This window comes from Panthera onca, chromosome A1 (assembly GCF_046562875.1).
Source record: "Panthera onca isolate mPanOnc1 chromosome A1, mPanOnc1 haplotype 2, whole genome shotgun sequence".
Taxonomy (NCBI): Eukaryota; Metazoa; Chordata; class Mammalia; order Carnivora; family Felidae; genus Panthera; species Panthera onca.
Genome location: NC_138339.1, coordinates 110,295,032 through 110,309,376, shown reverse-complemented (window position 1 = coordinate 110,309,376; position 14,345 = coordinate 110,295,032). Strand labels below are relative to the sequence as shown.

At 42.0% G+C, this 14,345-nt stretch overlaps 1 long non-coding RNA gene across 7 annotated transcripts in view; it reads left to right on the top strand.

Annotated features, from left to right (window-relative positions):
* LOC132681351 (uncharacterized) overlaps positions 1–7,100 on the top strand; it is a 109,670-nt gene extending 102,570 nt beyond the window's left edge. For 4 of the 7 annotated variants that reach the window (XR_013556678.2, XR_013556679.2, XR_013556675.2 and 1 more), the window contains one exon: positions 1,957–7,100. This is a non-coding gene — a long non-coding RNA (uncharacterized LOC132681351). The remainder of the gene's footprint in view (positions 1–1,956) is intronic. The other 3 variants (XR_009611024.3, XR_013556677.2, XR_009611026.3) reach the window with 3 other exon arrangements.
* Positions 7,101–14,345: the final 7,245 nt, after the last annotated feature.

Genomic DNA, 14,345 nt, shown 5'->3' with positions numbered 1-14,345 from the left:
CAAGACAGTGGGAACTGTGTATTTAAAAATGTATTTTCGTGGCTGCTGTACACATACAGTTTGCATTTCTGAAATTTTAACACATAGGCACCTGAAGTGCACTGTTGAAATCAAATAGTATACACATTCCAAGGCTCAAGGCTGACCAGTGTCAGAATTACAAGGGTCAATTGTTGGCAGAAAACAAAGTGTTTGGAAGCTAGAAAACATGGCTGTTTGTTCAGATTAATTCTGAGAAGGGGGGATGGAATCAACGAGTTTGTGAATCCAAGCAAAATTCAGACAGAATTTCTAGGAATGCAGTCAGAGTGAGAGCAGACCTTTTAGAAATGAAAAGAATTTAAACACCAAGTTGAATAAATGAAGCAGCAAAAGAAATGGCGTTGACCTAGCTGTGAAACGAAGAGAACTAAAGTAGTGAGTTCTTAGCGGACCTCGCAGAATTCCCAGTAAGAGGAAAACAAAACAAAAAAACAGGAGTGTTCGAAGAGGTTTTCTTTTCCTTAAGTCCACAAGTGTGTGGATGTCCCCACAATCCACCCAAGCTCCCCTCCTCAAAACAGGCCCCTTCCGGACACTGTAGCCTCCTCTGCTGCAACCCCTCACAGGGGAAACCTGGGATTCTCCTCACCCAACCACCGGCCTGAGTCTTTTCAGCTCCTACTACTTAATAGCTCTAGGGCCTGTCTCTCCACAGCTGCTAACCTGGTACAAGCCGCCCCCCCAGCCCACCCCCCACAACGCCACCACCACCCCCCACACCAACACAGCTCCTGCCTGGCCTGAGGGCAGGAAGGAGCATCTGTGCTGTCCGAGCAGTGCTATCTAGAGATGGACCTCTGGGTCACAGTCTGGTTCCAGCACTTTCCAGCCAAACAGTGCTGGCCCAATTTTTCTGTGTCTCAATCTCTTCTTCTGTGAAAAGTGGGGGACAGTAGCATCTGGCCCATAGGGCTGCGTGAGAATTAAATAAGCTGTGTATAAAGGTCATAGAACAATACTTGGTCTGTAGTAAAACATGTTACATAAACATTAGCTACCATTTTTCCTTATTTCCTTATTCCCTTGCTTCCTTTCTTGACTCATTTGAACCTATTTTCCTAGAGCAAATCATGTTCAAATAAACTGATCCTTCAACTTGCTGCTGAAAACACTTGGAGAATTTTCCTGTGGCTTTTAGAGAAACCCTAAATGCTTAAAGAGGCTGACAGGGTTGGGCTTGGGCTGGGCCCTGTCTCACTCTCCAGCCCCATCCTGTACCCCATCCCCCTATTCTCAGAGCTCCAGACTCTCTGACCTTCTTTCAGTTCTTCAAACCCTCAGAGCTTCCTCTCACCTCAGGGCTTTTACACAAGCTGCTTCCTCTGTCCGAAATGCCGGAATGCCGACTCATCCTTCCCGTCTCCACAGGAGCCTCATCACTTCCTCAGGGAGACCTTGCCCAGCCTCCCTAACTAGGTCAGCCCTCACTATGGCACCATGTCTTTTTCCTCCATGGCACTTCTCAGGGTTCTCCTCTGACACATTTTCATGGGGTAATTAGATTCACATTTCTCTCATTCCTACAGTGGAAGCTCTGTGAAGGTGGAGACCATGTCTATTTTCCATTTATTCCAACCCTCAGAGCCTGGCATAGTTCCTGAATATAACACTGTGCGTGCTCAATTAATATCTTTGAGATATGGAGGGGAGGGAGGGGGTAAGGGAAGAAAAAGGTGTGCCCAAATGTCCTTGACTGTTCTGGAGGCCAATCTGCCACGAGGGTGTGTGGTGGGTTCAAGGAAACCTCTCCCACCACAAGCCTGTGTGCTCTTCCCTCCTCTCGCTGCCTTTGATTCATTAATGTGTTTCATTCGCAATTAAATTCAAGTGTTTATTCTTAGGAAGAAAGGTCCTCACGGTGGCATTATAATGTGACCTTTGAAGGCAATTTGTGGCATATTTTTTCTCATGCAGACATTTTGTGGCTCCAAGGAAGGACAAGGTCCTAGGCATGAGGTTGCAGGGGAATAAATTCCCCCCAGCTACATCCAAATGGGATGCTTGACCAGACTGTCAGCTTGCTCCCTGGTATTACCACCCCATACTGAAAAGCAATCCACATAAGGAGCTCCAGCACCAGCAAAAGGTAATGCAAAGAAGAGAGGAGAGAAAAGGCTTCTGGGTTCACCTTTCCCACCATCTAGGGAAAGCACTAGAGAATGAAGGTCAGCATAAACAGAAGGACTCCTTTCTCTGAACTAAAAGCAGAAGAGATAGGCATTCCTCTTGCTGCATGTGGATGAATAGAGATGAGTTCCAGAAGAATAAGAGAAAAAGGAATGTCAGAGTTGAAAGTGATGGTTTACCCCCGGTCCATCCTCATTCTTACATCCAAGAACCAACTGAGGGTGAAGAGGTGAAAAGCCTTTGCCTGAGGCTACACAGAGGCCTGGGTTCCACAGGGAGGCTGAAGGAGGAAGGCAGCTGAGGTATTTAGTGGTTTGACATTGAGCTCCTGTCCATAGCTCAGGTGCTTCACCCTGATTAAATCCTGACGTAACTGTAGGAAGTTGTGTCATTACCCCCATTTTATAGATGAAAACCCTGATGGTCAGGAAGTCCTGGGACAAGACAAAAGCTGTTCAGTGGAAACTTTCTGAGGCTAACACTGCAAAGTATCCTTGGCCTTGACTCTGCACCTGAGCAGCCTTACCTGTAGGGTGACCACATGCTCTGGTTCACCTGAGTCAAGCCTGGTTTATACCTGTTGTCCCAGGGTCGGTAGTAATGGCACCTTCTTTTGCTCTCAAAAGTGCCCCAGTCGGGATAATACATTTATCATGTGATTACTCTAGTATCTACAAAATGGGGATATTCATATTACCTGCTCATGGAGTTTTCGCAAGGAATCAATGGGATTTCGCACGTAAAATGCATGGCATCTGGCATGTAGTAAGCATTAAATAGATGTTAGTGGTTATTGTTACTGTTATTATTATTATTAGGAAGGTATCTGAAGAGGGGGCAGCAAGGAGTAAAGACATGGTTTCCCACTTGACATGCCCATCACAGTCTCCACGAATGGCGCTCCCTGGAGTTGGGCAGTGCCCATTCAAACTGACCTGTTGGGAATGGCACCATCCACTCTAGCCTAGAGGCCATCTGGAGGCACTGAGCTTGCCTCTTCCACCTCTCCATCAGTCACATTCACTACTTGGGTCTCTTTGGGTCCCAAAGATGAAACTGATTTTTTTTTTTCCCCTTTTACTCTAAAGTCTAAAGCTTAGATTTCTTAAAGAGGAAGAAGAGTCACAGAGAATCCTATAGAGGATCCCCTCCCCCCAGCCCCAGCCTGTGCTTAATTAAGTGAGTGGCTTAAGGGACTTGCCTCTTCAAGATTAAGAGGTGGGTGTGAATATTTTCCTCTGGCCCCCTTATATGTTCTTGATTACAGTAATAAAAATGCTAAGCTCTATTGCCTCTCACTGGAGTAAAGGCAGCTGAAAACTCCTCATTCCCTGAAGAACCTAATTGTTGATTCTAGTGCATCTAAACAGGTGTTCTTTAGATTGCTTTTTCTAATGCCTTTTCACTGGAAAGATCAATTTAAATGTTGCTTTGAGCTAATCAGTGATTGCTTCTGTATTCATCCAAATTTATATCTTTGCTTCTGCGTGCTAGATGAGACATTATTACTTTCAAAGTCTATAAACTTAAATAAGGGAGGTGATTTCTAATTTAGCTCTTTGTCCTCTTCTGTCTTCCATATTTTATGCAAAATATGCATGTATTTCTTTTTGTTATTTAAAATCCTAGTTGAAAACTGTGTTTGAACGTCCTGAGTCATCTTTGGATGTCCTATAACGCCACATGTGGTATGTCCTACAGAGTGGGTATTCAATAAATATTTGTGGAAAAGATAAATTCATGCCCTAACCTGGATTGCAAGCACATTGGATTTGGGGTCCCTAGGTGTCTGAGTTCAGGAATTCTTTCAATATTGTCTGAACTTTCTTGTGTCTGCATCTGTGTTTATTCTGCTCTCTCTGCCTAGAATTTCCCCAGTCCCGTCTCTCAGAAAGCTCACGTTCACGCAAGGTTCTCATCAAATGCCAGCTGCTCCATGAAACCAGGCTGCAGTCTCCAACCAGCTCTCCTGGAGTCACTATCCGAACAAGGGATCTGGAGAGGGTTGCAACTGATTTTCCAAACCACACGGTACTCTGCACCTCTCTGATTTATCTCGTCTGTGGGTATTTGCACCTGGCCTTTTTTCACCCATGGTGAGCACGTGAAACTTCTTCAGGCGACACAGAGGGTGTACTCTGCTGAACCACAGGTATAGACTAAAAAATAGTTGTTGCTTAATGAATTATAGGTGTATAGTTTTGAAGAATGACATTTTATTTCTTTTTTTTTTGTAAGTTTTATTTATTTTTGGGAGAGAGGGAGGGGGAGGATAAGAGAGACAGGAAGACACAGAATCTGAAGCAGGCTCCAGGCTCTGAGCTGTCAGCAAATAGTCTGACATGGGGCTTGAACCCATGAAACATGAGATCATGGCCTGAGCCGAAGGCCGATGCTTAACCGACTGAGCCACCCAGGCGCCCCAAGGATGACGTTTTAAAGTAAAGTGTACCCGGATGGAGAAATGATGGATGTGGCTCTTCAATCAAGTCCTCAGAACACAATCCTTTAGAACTTGCAGGCCATCTATCAGCACTCTCTCTTTCACACGCAGAGAACGCCTGGTTCCGAGAGTCCTGGGTCTTCCTTAAGGTCACCTGGCGGGGAAAGACTAGAATTCAGCCAGCAGATCTTCTGTAGTGCTCTTCCAGACATACCTTCAGGCATAATTTAACATGTATCAGTTTATCCTTGAGTGTAAAGTACACTTCATGATTGGTGACCGGCTAACTATTCATAGTTCCTCACTCCCTCCCTTTTAGTGCCTGTTTCTAAGCAGCAAAGTTGTGGTTCAGTGACTTCTGTCTGGATAATATGAAAACAGGGCACCCGGCCAATTTTGATGAGCTAACTATTTCCCTAAATTATCATGCCTAAGCAAAAGGCCCCAAACCTGCTGTTCAACACTTATCATTGGATCTGGGGGATGGGCTCTACACAGGCATATCATCAAATAACTGGAATTTTACATTTGCGATTGTCAAGCAGTGAAAATTGTCATCCTTAGAAATGACTGACAGTTCCCCTGCCTCATTTCTGCTACACTGAGTTAGGTAAAGAAAAAAAAAATCACCTTCACTCTTTTTACAGATTTCTTGCTGAAGACCCATGTGACAGGATTATAAATTTTCACCAGAAATTGATGGGAGAACGGACACTTCAAAGTGCCTGAAAGACTTTGCAAAAGGTCCCAATTAGCAGAATGCATCTAACACCTTAAAAAAAGAAAATAGAATAAATGTTGCAGTGGGAATGAATCTTGCCTGGAGTGCTGGGTTGTTGGCTGATTGCCTGGCGAGAGTGGTGGCCAGGACTTGCCAGCTGGCTGATCCACACGCCTATAAAGGATGCGGTCAGCTTACACCTTGGCAAGCTACGATTTTGATGGAAATCTTAGAGGTCGGCAGGCGTTCTCCCTAGTAAAGTACGTTAGATCAGGTCATTGCTTTTATTTGAGTGAAGAAAATATCCTGATGGCCAGGATTAGGAGCACCAAGTCAGTACTCTGCTCCAAGGAGAATTCATTACTGCATCAGAAGGGATATATGCCCTAAAGGAGACAGAGGGTGTAATTGAAGGTGGCACATTCATCTAATCCCCACGTTAAACCAGTCATGCCACCGAAGCAAACCAACTGGCTTGCCAACAACCACACATCTTCCCACAAGTTCCACTCAACAACCAGTTTTTCAAACTCTGAACTCCAAAGCTACTGCTTTCCTATCCTCTTATGTTTACTCATATTTACCTGTGGGTAGTTGTTTCACTTGTTTGTTTTGCATAGATCTGACTTCGAGGATCAGATGTAAACATTCTAGTAGCCCCACAATGGCTAGCTTAGTGCTTTTCATCTTGAGGCACTCCATGAATGACAAAGCTGCCAAAGGAGCTTCCATAGTCCACAGTCCATCCTGAAAATTTAAAAACCAGTTTTAAAAAACTGACAACCTCTCTATCAGTCTCCCAAATGGATTTATTTTTTTTGAAATTTATTAAAAACTGATTTTAGGGCACCTGGGTGGTTCAGTCGGTTAAGCATCCGACTTTGGCTCAGGTCATGATCTCACAGTTCGTGGGTTCGAGTTCAGCATCAGGCTGTGTGCTGACAGCTCAGAGCCTGAAGCCTGCTTTGGATTCTGTGTCTCCCTCTCTCTCTGACCCTCCCCCGCTCATACTCTCTCTTGCTTTCTCAAAAATAAATAAAACATTTAAAAATAAATAAAAATAACAACTGATTTTAATATTTATTTTTTAAAAAACAAGCACGTAAAAATAGCCAGGAAAAAATACAGTGAACAAATTCAAAAGTCAAATACAGACTGTGAAAATCATTTGCAAGACTGTAGATGTAAATAACAAAGGGTCTATATCCTTACTAAAGAAGAGTGGACAAAGAACTTAATCTGGAAATTTACAAAATGTGAAATGACTATTTAACATATGAAAGAATTTTCAAACTGAGCAGTAATGAATACAAATGGAACCAGATACCTCTTTTCATTTATCATATAAAGAAAAACCCAAGTTGTCCTGGATATGGGTTATTTGACGCTTTCATACACTGACCATGCCAATGCAAAATAAAACCAGCTTTCCGGAGGACAAATTGTCAATTACTGTCAATACATATTCAATGTATATTCGAAGGTTTAACTGTATGACCTGCAGAAATTCATTCCAATTGAATGAGTAGATCCCAGACAAATATTTAAAGATCTGTGTACAAGCAAACCAGAAGACCCTAATTGTTGAACAGAAGACTAATCAAATGAGGAAAACTCCATCCATTCCTTCATGCAGCCATTAAACTGATAAAATTGATATCTATTAATTTGAAGAGAAAAATGTTTACAACATAATTAAGAAAAAAACAAGCCACAGAAAAGTATGATCAAGTTTTTGAAAAACATATTTATACAAATACATATCTGTTTATATTTACACACACACACACACACACACACACACACACACACACACAAACATATAGGTTTACCTCTGCAAGGTAGCCATGATTTATCCCCTCCTCAGAGTTGTTTTGATTCATTGAGCTTAGCTCTGTGATATAAATATGAGGGTTTTGTTCAAACTTATACGGTTTTATTATTTATTTATATGTTTTAATTTTTTTTCAAACATACTTAAAAGTTTTAAAAACCGAAGATGTTGGGGCGACTGGGTGGCTCAGACAGTTGAGCTTCCGACTCTTGATTTCGGCTTGGGTCATGATCCCAGGGTCGTGGGCTTGAACCCTGCATTGGGTTCTGTGCTGAGTGTGAAGCCTGCTTAAGATTCTCTCTCGCTCCCTCTGTCCCTTTCCCCTGCTTGCTTATTCTCTCTCTCTCTAAAATGAAAAATGAAAAAATATATATATAAAATGATATACAGAAGAGGTTACCAGAGGATTTGAAGGAGAATTCTATAGATGCTTGCTTGAGTAATGAGAAATGTACTAATTGGTTTTTTTCCTTGCCAGAAATCAAACTGGATTAGGTTTTTAGACTTAACTATGTGAAATATGGATATGTACATATTCATGTAGGAATGGGGAGGTTGGATTAGATTAAATCTAAAAAGTCTTCCATGCTTTAGGTTTACTACAGAATAAGCATATACAGGCAACTCTTGACTCACACTGGGTTGGATATGGGAGGATTATTTTAAGTCTGAAGTTGATGGTACAATTTCAAATCTATGGAGGAGGTGGAAGAAGGGAAATTGATGAGGAAGCGAAGAATAAAAACAGAGCAGTTGAGAAAAAACTGTAAAAAGGTAGGGAAAAAATAATCTTTGTCTTAATGCCATAGAAAATTAGTTGATGGAGAATAGTTGAAAATTACTAACGTTGAATAAAGTAAATCAAATTAGTATTAGTATGTGAGTATGTGATTATGAAAAGATGGACTAAATTAGCTGTCTTTTCAAGACTATTGGTAATAGAATCAATTAGGGTTCATTATTAGCTATATTAACAGAAAATTAGCCCTTGCTAGCTCCTAAAAATATGAGGTTCTTATAAGAGATGGTGATCCCTTATCAACATATATAAAACTTGAACATTTATAAAGCAGCTCCCTTCCCAGAGCTAAACTAGATTAGATGATCAATTAATGGCTAAAATGTTACTGTATCTCTTTTTAATATTTCTTGTCAAAAACTTAAATATTCCTGATTCAACTTGTGTTTCTATTTGAGTAATATAATTTGGTCATAATTGGTTTCATTTCAATTGTCTTTACATTTTGGGTACTTATTATCTTTTCTCTCATCCCCTGGGAATGCCAAGTACCAATTTTTGCTATTTAGCAAGTCAGTAAGGAGCTTCCCACTGAGTGCCTTAATTATTGTTAATTGAATATTGTAAATGGTTTTTCAGGATCACCATCTTGTGACATTTTTGTCAGTTAGCAAGACTTAAAGCACCAAGAATCCCTTCTACCCCTTTCCATACAATCATCAAATCAGTAACTATAAAAAATACTCTCCTCTTGTCAAATGTCAAGTCACATACGTGCTTCATATGGTATTTAGAACATGGTAGGTGCTCAATGAATATGAAACAATAGCTGCCCTTTTATTTTATTTTTAATGTTTATTTGTTTAACAGAGAGAAAGCGAGAGAGAGAGCGTGCATGAGTGGGGGAGAGGCAGAGAGAGAGAATCTCAAGCAGGCTCCAAGCTGTCAGCAGAGATCCTGACACGGAGTTCAATCCCACAAACCATAAGCTGAAATTAAGAGTCGGACAAATAGCTCTCCTTTTTAAATGGAATGATTCCCAGGTCCAGTCTTCGAGGGAACATCCCTTTCACTTTCCCGAGCTCCCACAGTACATCTCATCCAGCATGGCAGGCCTGGTGCTCTAGGGTAGAGCTCATCCTTGTTCATGCACCAGGACCAAGCTTTCTAGTACTCTTTGCTGCTCTATAATCAAAAGAAGGAAAAAATTGTAAATAAAGAGCCTCAGAAAATCTGAGAATGTCAAAAATGCTACAAGCAAAAAACTGGAGAGAACTGGAAAAATCACTGAGTCAGCCTTCCTATGTACTTCTTGCCTTACAATGAACAATAAAAAAGAAATGAGAAATTTATGATGTGCTTTTTGAACTTTCAAACTATGTCTCCAATTTTTTAAGGGGCTGGGGGATAAGGCTTCAATGTACTGAAATTGTATTGGAGGTTGGTTTTAACTATGTAAAATCTTGCCTTCTTTATGATTTGTTTTCTTGCTTGGTCAATGAAATCTCAACCATCCTTAAGAAATCAGGACCAGAAGAAGCCTTGAGACATAATCTAGAGTCCTTTCCCATCATGGTGGCCCATAAATTACCAAAAAGAGAATGAGAGAGTGAGAGCGTATATGTCTCTTTGGAGGGATAGGCTTCCCTTGGCTTGGCTAGTAACCTAACAGAATGGCTTAGCTAGTAACCTAATAGAATGTAAATGGCATTTTCTGTCAGGACTTTTGCCTTGTACCTAGTCAACTGTTATTAAGTTTGGCAGGTTTCAGATTTAGAGACAAATTCAAGGCCCACCTTTGGTTATTTTCCAAAGTCAAGTTTTATGTACTATGCAGTGATAATTTTGCTCCTGGCTTTTGATTTTTCTTAGGACAATAAGAACTTGCTTTCTTTTCTCAACTATTTGATCTTTATTATATATAGATTTGTAAATCACCTTAAATATTTTATGATAGAAAATGAGTCAGAATGGATAAATGCATGAATAAAATAATAAAAATGTCCTCAAGCTCAAGTTTAAGAGAAAATTTGCTAGCTCTGAAGAAAAGCTAATTATCATTATTTTGTAATAGAGACAGCAATCAGAGCCTGCTTACACCCCAGACACTTCTAGTGAGAAATGCCCTGAACACAGCCTTTTACTTCCCACCAATCATTTGCTCCTAGGAACTGGACCAGAGGCAGACACCTGACCTGAAGGTAACCATTGAATTGGCTGGAAATGGCCTCTAATGTAACCTGGAACCAATAGGTGAATGGGACCAGTCAGATTCTGTCTCCTGAGAATTGAAGTGCAACAAGAATGTGTTCATTAGTAAGAGGGAGCTCAATGGGAAGGACCTCTATTAGGGAGGGTCCCGAGAGCCATAATGCCATGTGCACACTGGCCGAGGAAGCAGAGACTACAAGGAAGCCACGAACGTGGTCAGGGGAGAAAAGGGAACGAGTCGAGTGGGCCTACCGGATAGATATGGGACAACAGCAGGACCCAGAAGTGCCATTCTTTCTGGAAACTTCAGCATCTGCTTCCAGTCCACATGCATTCTCCTGGTCAACCTCCCGTTTCTCCAAGGAAACCTAGCAGAACCTTTGTTGTTTGCAGTTCAGAGTCTCAATATGTGTCAAAGCATTTTCTTTTCCTGTTTTTACTCACTTGTAAAGTTTTTACTTGATCACTTTGGGCTTTTCATTTCCCCAATAATATTAAAATTTTCTATCTCATAAAAAGATATTTGGGAGCAGAAGTTTGAAGGAAACCAACAGAAAGGGCTATTATTCCCATTTCCTTGTCTCTAAATACCATATTAAAAATTCCTTGATATTTACGAAAGGAGATTCACTAACTTCCTCCGACGGCTTGCTTACTTTTCTTACAAAGAGTGGAACTCATCTACTGTGAGGCCCCACTGTCTGATATTTGCATATACTAGGATTTTCTCCACTTTTTGGAGTTGCTGTGGGTGGAATATCTGGCTTGACTTGATTTCTGCCTGAGACATGCACTGCGTCTCCACTCAGTGCTTCCTTCTTTAGGGCTCAGTTCCCTACACTAGAGGCCTGTTTATCTGGGGGCTATGGGAGGAGCATATCAGCCTGTTCCTACACATGAGCCGAAACTTTTTAAACGGTAAACATGACAACAAACAGCAAACATACTGTGCTGTAGAGAGATCCAGAACTTTTGGTCCTTCCATGTCCTGCAAGGGAACACTGGTGATTAGCTTGATAGAAATGTAGATCCCATGGGAGTTCTACCACAGTAGACACCTCTTAAGTCACCGTGTTCTCCTTGTCCTTCATTTATCAGTCACTTCAGGCTTTCAGAAATAAGCAGACATTTCACCCCCTAATGCTTCTCATTTTCATTACTTCTGTATTCTTTGGGCCCAGAATACCTGCCACACAGAGTCCAAAATTTTAAATAATTCACAAATTTGTCAATGTTTAGTTTCTCTTGGGGGGTCATCTTAGTGACAACAATGACTATATAGCAAATCAAGTCAGTTGTGCAAAATCCAGTTTGCTCATCAGCCGAAAACATCGGGAGGACTTTTCAGTCTGAATATGTTCCAAGAAGTATAATTCTTCCTCACAGTCCGATGCATGTTAACTAAGATTGAGTCCCAGATAATGGTGTCCGGATTTGCCACTTTATCTTTCAGGGCAGGGTCCTCTTGTTCTTAACCTTATGAACTACTCACACCTTCTCTATTGAGAAGCTTGTTTTGTAAACCTTTGGCCTACTTTCCATGGGAGAACCCTAGCTGCTTAACGGTACTTTTGCATCAGCCCTCCCCCCCACCAAGACATTCATGCCACCGTGTGGTGCATAATGCTCTCATTCTGCTCTGCTGGAATGTCCTCCTTTTCCTGGCCAGCCATTGAGGCCCAGCTTAAGTCTTCCCTTCTTTCCAAATTCTCCTCTGATTTTTCCAGTTCTTCTCAACTCTCACAGCCTTAGCCATCCGTATCAACTTAACTCATTATTATAAACTGCAATGGATGGTTGCCTGTATTTGGCAGGTCAGACCCTCCACCAGATCACAAGCTCAGAAACGGAACTGAACTATGGCCTTCACTGTGAGTTCATGCTCCACATCTTTTGCACATTAGTTCTGATACACAAAAGAGAAAAGTTATGGTTGATATACTGCAACTGCATTTTCTTTGCATGTGGAAAAGCGGTAGGAAGCAGAGTCACTATAATCTCCTCTATGGGAAAAACTAGAGGGGGCATGAATCGCCTTCCAGATTTGAATCGTTCTGGAAAAGGACCCTTTATTCCCCCAGGAATTGCCCTTGCAGGAGGGCAGCCTGGAGAGAGAGGGCAGCTTTCCAGTTATCCACAAACTTGCTTCCTTAAGTTGTTCTAAGGGAATGATCAGGTCCTCTGATGTGCCCCGTATTCAAGCGCAAGTATGAAAACCTACTCTAAAATGAAACCTAAGTGATTTTTAAAATCATTCTTCTGAGAGTGGACAGGGGAGCACCCACCACAGAGGTAGTGACAACCAGCCATTGTCACTACCATGGTGTCATTGTTCTCTTCCTCCCCAACTCACAGGGCATACCAGTCGCAACTGAAAAGTAGTCTCGAAATATTTGAGTTGAAATGTTACTAGAAGACTTTCTTATTTTCAATGTTGATGTATTTTGCATGTCAAAGATGCAAATTTATTTTTACCATGCAGTCCAATGGCTCCATACTTTTTGACGATTAAGGTTACGGTGACATTTGCTCACAGCCAGTAAGTTCAAGCTTGTAAGGCAAGCCCTCCAAAGCTGGACTAATTTCCCCTAAGCCCCAGGACTGGAAATTAGGTTACTGCCACTAGGGTTTTCACATGACTCAACCCTTCTCCTAGCTCTCTCTGCTGAGGCAAAGCATTTAGCTCACAATCCGGTCAATGCCTTCAAATGAGATCATAATTGGGAACAGGCTTTGTAAGTGTCTCCTTCACTGTGGGAGCTTAGGTCTGACAGCAGCAACCAGAGAGAGAATAGCACAGAGAGTTGCTGTCACTGAGCCAGCCCATAGGACTCTAGGACAGAAGACCTTCCAAGGCCTCGGCTTCTCACTCTGTGGTAAAGGGAGGCAGTACCGCTCTTTATTACATGTAGTGGCCCTGGAGGAGCAAAAGACATGGACAAATCACCTAACCAGCTGCAGGATAAGCAGAAGCAGAGTGGCAGAGGGAGGAGGGGGAGGGGGCAGGCGAGTAGCCACATCCAAGTGGGGAGCACAGCAAATACTGAAGTCCCAGAGACATGCTGAGGGCAGGCATCTGGGCCGACAGGCTTCGGAAACACAAGGTCTGGGCTGGGTTTGCCATTGCAGCTCTGCTCTGGAGAAATCTCTTTTGCAGGCTTGAAGTACCACCGGCTCTGAGGCACATCTGCCATCGTTACGAGACCGCAATTCAGAAGCGACCGCCTCACACCAAACACGTGGAACAGAAAAATAGGATGAATTTAAGAAGTGGTGGGGCACCTGGGTGGCTCAGTTGGTTAAGCGTCCAACTTCAGCTTAGGTCATGATCTCACAGTTCGTGTATTCGAGCCCTGCCTTGGGCCCTCTGCTGACAGCTCAGAACCTGGAGCCTGCTTCAGATTCTGTGCCTGCCTCTCTCTGTGCCCCTCCCCTGCTCATGCTCTGTCTCCTGTCTCTCTCAAAAATAAATAATAAACATTTAAAAAATTAAAAAAAAAAAAAAAAAAAGAAATGGAGTTGAAAGTCTTGGAGTCACATTCCATGCAGTGGAGAATTGGAGTGGGCTCTCTAGAGCCAATGCCTCTCTTCCCAACTCCACATCCAGTGATGTCAGGATGATGCCTTGAAATTGCTATTGTTGGAACATTCACACCACAGAAATTGGCAAACAGTAAGGCCACCTGGGTGGCCCAGTCGGTTAAGCATTTGACTTGGGCTCAGGTCATGATCTCATGGTTTGAGACTGAGCCCCACATCACTGTCAGCACAGAGTCTGCTTCAGATCCTCTGGCTCCCTCTCTGTCAGCCCTTTCCCTCTTTGTGTGTGCTCTCTCAAAAATAAATAAATGTTAAAAAAGAAATTGGCAAACAATAAAGCTCAGTGTGGTGGGTGTTTTTCCCCCTGGCAAAAGTCACCTTTGCATATATGCCACATGAGCCGTGTGAACCTTGGATGATACTTATTTCACAGGGGGATTAGTGCAAATGAGATACTTAATTTGGAAGTCCTCTGTAACCTGTAAAGTTTCTACATGTGTTAGCTTTTATTATTTGAAATAAAATGTTAAATATGAAGCTTTAACATTTATTAAAATCAAAGTGTGTAATTATTACCTTTCATTGCAAGCTTCAAATATGATATAGGACAAGATTTCAGAAAGCAAAACAATTAGGCAGCAGCCTTTTTGTGTTGGTTAAAGCTATTACGTGCAAGTTACAAAACTCC